The 6496-nt window shown below is 37.1% G+C and overlaps 1 pseudogene; it reads left to right on the top strand.

Moving 5' to 3' along the window:
- The first annotated feature begins 307 nt into the window (after nucleotides 1-307).
- On the top strand, nucleotides 308-5877 carry LOC103564453 (olfactory receptor 5J3-like; annotated as a pseudogene).
- The last annotated feature ends 619 nt before the right edge of the window (nucleotides 5878-6496 follow it).

The following is a 6496-nucleotide window of genomic DNA, read 5'->3' as shown; positions in this document are numbered from 1 at the left end:
CAAGCCTCCATAAATTTAAGAAGGTTGAATCACATCAAGCATTTTTCCAACCACAATGCTATGAAACTAGAAATCAACTACAAGAAAAAAGCTAGGAAAGGCACAAATATGTGTAGATTAAACAACATGCTACTGAACAACCATTGGATCAATGGAGAAATCAAGAAAATGTGAGATATATAAATATATATATATCACATTAGGAAAAGCAATATAAGGATTATATATATAATATTCCATTGTGGGATATTATTTAGCCATAAAAAAATGGAAATATTGCCATTAGGAATGATTTTGAGGCCCAAGGATGGACCTGGAGGGCATTATGGTAAGTTAAATAATTCAGAAAGAGAAAGACATATACTTTACGATCACACTTATATGTAGTCTTTAAATACAACAACAACAAAAACCCTAAACTCACAGATAGAACAGATTGGTGGTTGCCAAAGGCTAGGGCTAGGGAGTGGGAAAAATGGATGAAGGTGGCCAAACTTACAGACTTTCAGTTATAAAATAAATAAGTCCTGAGGATAACATATAGCATGGTGACTATACTTAATAATACTGTACTGTATGTATGAAATTTGCTAAGAGAGTAAATTTTAAAAGATCTCATCATAAGAATAGAAAATATGTAATTATACGTGGTGATAGATAACTAGAATTATTGTGGTGATCATTTCACAATATATACAAATATCAAATCATTGTGTTATATACCTGAAAGTAATATAATGTTATATGTCAATTAAATCTCAATTGAAAAATAAGATTTGAGTATCAACCTTCAATCCAGACATAATGTTCAGAAACTTAAAAAGTAGGGAGTATAGTTAGAATTCAATTTCAGGTGTGTGAACATAGGTATATGATAAAGCCTAAACAAATCTTGAGTACTCCAACTGAGAAACCATAACAAATTACCGCAAACTTAGATGCTTAAAACAGCACAAATTTATTACCTCATAGTTCTGTAGGTCAAAAATCCAGCTACTATATGCCTTAGTTCGTCCCTTGATTTAATGTATCAAAAGACTGAAATCAAAGTGTCAGCAGGACTGTTTCTTTCTCAAGATTCTAGGGGAGAATCACTTTCTGGGCTTATTTAATTGTTGGCAGAATTCAGTTCCATGAGATATAGGATGTAACTGTCAGCCAAAGGTCATTCTTAGCTTCTAGAGGCTGCCTGTATTCCCTAGTTTGTGACCATTTTCAGACAGCAACGGTAGATTGAGTCCTTCATGCTTTGAATCTCTCTGATTCTGCTCCTTCTTGCTTCATCTCTTCTGCTGCATCTCTTTTTTATTCTAGCTGGAGAAATGTGTCTGCTTTTAAGGGCACAAGTGATTAGATTTGGCTAACCCAGATAATCAGGGATAATCTCCCTATATTAAAGTCCATAGTCTTAAATACATTTGCAAAGTCCATTTTCTGTGTAACATGACATATTCACAGGATCCAGGGGTTAAGGCATGGACATCTTTGGGGGGCCATTATTTGATTTACCATATCAGTGTATAGTCTAAAATCTTCACCTTATCCTTGGTCTTTATACTTCATGAAGACAGAGGAATAAACAATTGTATCCCTGGAAGACTTCTGATTTTCTTACTGTTGCTGTTATTGGTTTCATCTTGGAGGCTGAGAAATAAGCAGATACCAAATATCACCACAAAATGTCAGAGCTGGAAGGAATGTTATCAATCATCTGGTCCCGCCCTCTTATTTTACAGATGAGGAAATTAACGTCCAGAGACAAGAAGATGCTTTGACTAGTTAATGGTAGAGGTGAACATTTATTCCGGATCTCCAAATCTTTGCCAATATGTGGTTTCATTAATTACATGACTGAGCATTTACCTACCCTTTCTTTTTTTTTTTTTTTAAAGATTTTATTTTTTTCCTTTTTCTCCCCAAAGCTCCCCGGTACATAGTTGTATATTCTTCGTTGTGGGCCCTCCTAGTTGTGGCATGTGGGATGCCGCCTCAACGTGGTTTGATGAGCAGTACTATGTCCGCGCCCAGGACTCGAACCAACGAAACACTGGGTCACCTGCAGTCGAGCGCACAAACTTAACCACTCGGCGACCGGGCCAGCCCCTTACCTACCCTTTCCAAGCTTCAGTTTGTTCATCTGAAAAATGGGAATAATAATGATACTTCTCAAAAGTGTTGTAAGAATTAAAGGAAATTAATGTACGTAAAGTATGTAGAAGTACAGTAACTATACCTGGCACCTGGTAAGTTCAGAAAATGTTAGCTATTATTATTGCTATCGTTGTTACTATTATATTATTATTCTACAAGTCAAGGCTGCATCCACATATAGGCACCTTCTTTTGAAGGAGGGAATTGACAGGATTTGCTGAAGAATTAGATATGGTCAAGGGATGAGGAAAACAAAGGCCCAAAGATGACTTTCAGGATTCTGACTGTGAGTTAGAGAATATTGTGAGAAGGAAGTTTAGAGGCCTTAGGTCTAATTTTATCAAACACTTGTAGGGTTATTTGAAGGCTCATATGATATTTGGCTTTTTAAATTTCCAATTTCATAGGAAATCTTATTGTATAAAAAAACACGATAATAAAATCTACCTGCTTTTCTCAAAGGATTCTTGTGAAAATCTATTCAGAAGATGTAGTTGTAAAAAAAATGCAGATACAACTGTAAAGATGAACCATAAGTGTTTGTTTTATGAGACAGAAATGTGTGAATTTAATTTCAAGCCAGTTGCTTAAAATTGGAGCTGGTAGAGATGATGGAGTTAAAAAATTAGAGAAGCCAAGTCAACAAGTAGAAAACAGTATTCTTAGCACAAATAGTGAATCATTTGAGTCAATCCAGAAAAATATGGAGGGGAAATAACATCTTTAAAGGGAAACTTGAAATGGGGACAGTGGCATAATGGAGAGACTTACTATGTGTTGTAGGTTAACTGTGTTCACTGTTCTGTTATTCACCACTTAATTTAATCTTAACAAAACCTCTGTAATCCAGACATTATTCTATTTTAAATGTGAATGAACTGAGATTTATAGAAGCTAAGTAAATTGCTCAAGGTCGAGGTTAACAAGTGACAAAGCCATGATTTCAATTCAAGTTTTCGAAGTCCCAAATTCAATTGCTTACACCAGGGATTGGCAAACTTTTTCTGTCATGGGACTGAAAATAAAAAGTTTAGGCTTTGTGGGCCATATAGTCTCTTTCTCAACTACTCAATTCTGCTGTTGTAGCTGGAAAGCAGCCATGGAAGATTCATCAATGAGTGGGTGTGGCTGTATGGCAATAAAACTTTATTTGTGAAAATAAGTTATTTTGATTTGGCTGCTGACCAGTGGCTTAAAATAAGGAAAAGAGACAGCTTAACAGTTGCTACAGAAAATGGCAACATCAAGACACACAAAACTTCATTTAAAAACAATCCGCTAAGGAAATAACCTCAGATGCAAGTTAAAGAATTCTCATGTTTCTTAGAACCTGTGATTGTTATGTCACAGCCTAGCATACATTTGTTGTTCATGACAAAGCAGAATGGAAAGACACTAATTAACATTCTAAAATAATCCGGAAATATCATCCCACCCAACAGTTCCAAATTTGTCTTTCTCCCAACCTTTTCCTGGAGCTACTGACTAGGAAACCAAACAGTATCAATTTGACTTTTTCCTTTGTATTCCTTTTATCTATTCTCTGAGAGGTAGAACTAGCCATAGGCAGCATGAAAAAGAAAGCAGACAAAGGAGAGATGGTCACAGATTTGGAAGCATATTTGGAGGAAATCACTTCTCAGGCTTCTAGATTGGTGGTCTGTCTAATTATAATCCCAGATAATCAGAAGATTCATACAGCAAGTGAGATGCTCAGTGTATTTGTTTTCTAGTGGTACCAAAACAAATTACAACAAACTTAGTGGTTTAAACACTCGCTTATTATCTCACAGTTCTGTGGGTCAGGAGTCCTGGCATAACGTGGCTCAACTGGGTCCTCTGCCTCACAGAAGTACAGGCACCGCACGAGCATGGCTGAAGCTAAAATCAAGGTGTGTCAGCTGGACTAGGTTCTTATCTAGAGACTCTGGGGAAGATTCCACTTCCACATTTATTCAAGTTGTTAGCAAAAGTTAGCTTCTTGCCATTTTAGGACCAACTCTACCTTTTCCTTAACATGCGCCCCCCCTTCATCTTCAGGCCAACAATGACATGTGGAATCCTACTTCTGATTCAAATCTCTGACTTCATCTTCTGCTCTGCTTTTAAGGGCTCATGTGGTTAAATTAGGTCCATCTGACTAATCCAGGATAATCTCTGTACTTCAAAGTCATGTGATTAACAAACTTGTTACATCTGTGAATTCTTTTCTGCCATAAAATGTAACATATTCACATGAGTAACACTAGTGGGAAAAGGACATAGAGGCTACTTCATTCTCGGTAAATTAGAATTTGGTATTTTGACTTCTTCCCAGGGAAAAACGAAGCTGGAGGAAAATATTGGGCTTCTAGTTTAATTCATCAACTGCTGTTTTTCAATGTCCATGCTGAAGACTGAATTTCCTTCCTTCTTTCCTTCTAAAAAAATTTTACATATGGATTAAAGAGAGTAGATGTGGATGAAAGAGAGAGATGAGTTCCTTGCCTAATAAACTTTGTCAACTAGTAGGAGAGCTAAACAAGCTAATAGGTAATAGCAATAGACATGACAAGTCAACAAAGGAGCAAAGGAGCACAGGAGTGAGAGGGAATGTATATCCCAGTCTCAGAGAGTCAAGCTACACACTCTAGAAGAGATGTCATCTAATCCATGAAATAAAGAATGAGTAAAAGTTAGTCAGCTCTCCCAGCATTTGTCACTATATCTCACTGTATTTTTATTTTATTTCTTAATTTTCATTTAGATTGAGAAAGAACTCAAAGAAATGGAAAATCAAACTGTGGTCACTGCATTCATCTTCCTAGGATTTTCCAACCATCTTGAATTACAAGGGCTGGTAATTTCCCTGGTCTTCTGGATCATTTATCTGATAACTCTCCTGGGAAATGCTTTCATATTAACAGTGATCAGAGTCAATCCTGCCCTCCACACTCCAATATATTATTTTCTCCACAACTTCAGTTTCTTGGACATCTGCTACTCATCCACCACTATTCTGGTCACGCTGGTAAAGTTCTTCCAGGAGAAGAAGACTATCTCATATGAGAGACCCATTTCTCAGATCTTCTTTGTCGCTTGTCTTTGTGACTTGTGCTAGCACTGAGGGTGTCTTGTTGTCTGCTGTCACTTATGACTGCTATGTAGCCATTTGCCACCTTCTTCAATACCTGCCCCTTGTGAGTCTTATGGTCTGTGTGTATTTGTTGACTGGAATTTGGCTGTGTGGGCTAGAGAATTCTGTGACACACACAGTGCTGGCAGTCACACTCACTCTATGTGGACCCAACCAAATCAGGCACTTTCTCTGTGACATCCCATTCTTCCTGGAGCTCTCCTGCTCAGATACCTTTCTCAAACAGTCTGTGCTCCATGTGGCCAGTGCTGCCATTGGCCTGAGCCCCTGTCTGTTTACTGTAGTGTCCTACACACTCAACATCTCTGCCATTCTTAGGATTCCCTCTGCTCAGGACAGGAGCAATGCCTTCTCTTCCTGTGCATCCCACCTCTCCATGGTAGTTGTCTTCTTTGGAATGACAAGCTTCAACTATGACAGACCCAGAGAAGGCTACAACCTGGACATGGACATTCTGGTCCCTGTGCTCTTCTGTGTTGTGATCTCCCATGTTTAACTACATAATCTACAGCCTGAGAAACAAGGAAACCCAGGGTGCCCTGAGGAACCTGGCTGGAGAAGGTGGACTGTCTAGAAATATCAGTGAATAGATCAATATTTTCCATTCTGGAGAATTTTTTTTCTTTCTCTCTCTCTTTTTTTTTTAACAGTTGATCACATTTATTTGTATGATAGCTCTTTAGTTACTTTATTAAAATACCACTTTTGCTAATTCTTTTTAAACGATTTTAAGTAAATTTTATGTATTTAAAGTGTACACCTGATAATTTGATATACATAGTGAAATGGCTACTGTAGTCAAGCTAATTAACATACCATCTCCTCATATATGTTACCAATTTCTTTGTGATAAGAGCACTTGAAATCTACTCTCTTAGCATATTTCCAGTATTTGGTACTGTATTATTAACTGTAGTCATCATACTGTACATTAGGTCTCCATACATTCATCCTACATAATGACAACTTTATACCCTTTGACCAACATCTCCCATTTTTCCCACTCTCTCTCAGCTCCCAGTAACCACCATTCTACCATTTGTTCTATGAATTCAACTTTTTTAGATTCCACATATAAGTGAGATCATGCAGTATTTATCTTTCTATGACTGTTTTATTTTATTTATGATAATGTCCTCCAGATTCATCCGTGTTGTCACAAATGACAAAATTTCCTTCTTTTTGTGAGACTGAAAATATTCCATTGTA

The sequence above is a fragment of the Equus przewalskii genome, unplaced genomic scaffold (genome assembly GCF_037783145.1).
Source record: "Equus przewalskii isolate Varuska unplaced genomic scaffold, EquPr2 ChrUn-12, whole genome shotgun sequence".
NCBI lineage: Eukaryota > Metazoa > Chordata > Mammalia > Perissodactyla > Equidae > Equus > Equus przewalskii.
The sequence above is the reverse complement of the archived record's forward strand: the minus strand, read 5'-3'. Positions and strand labels throughout refer to the sequence as shown.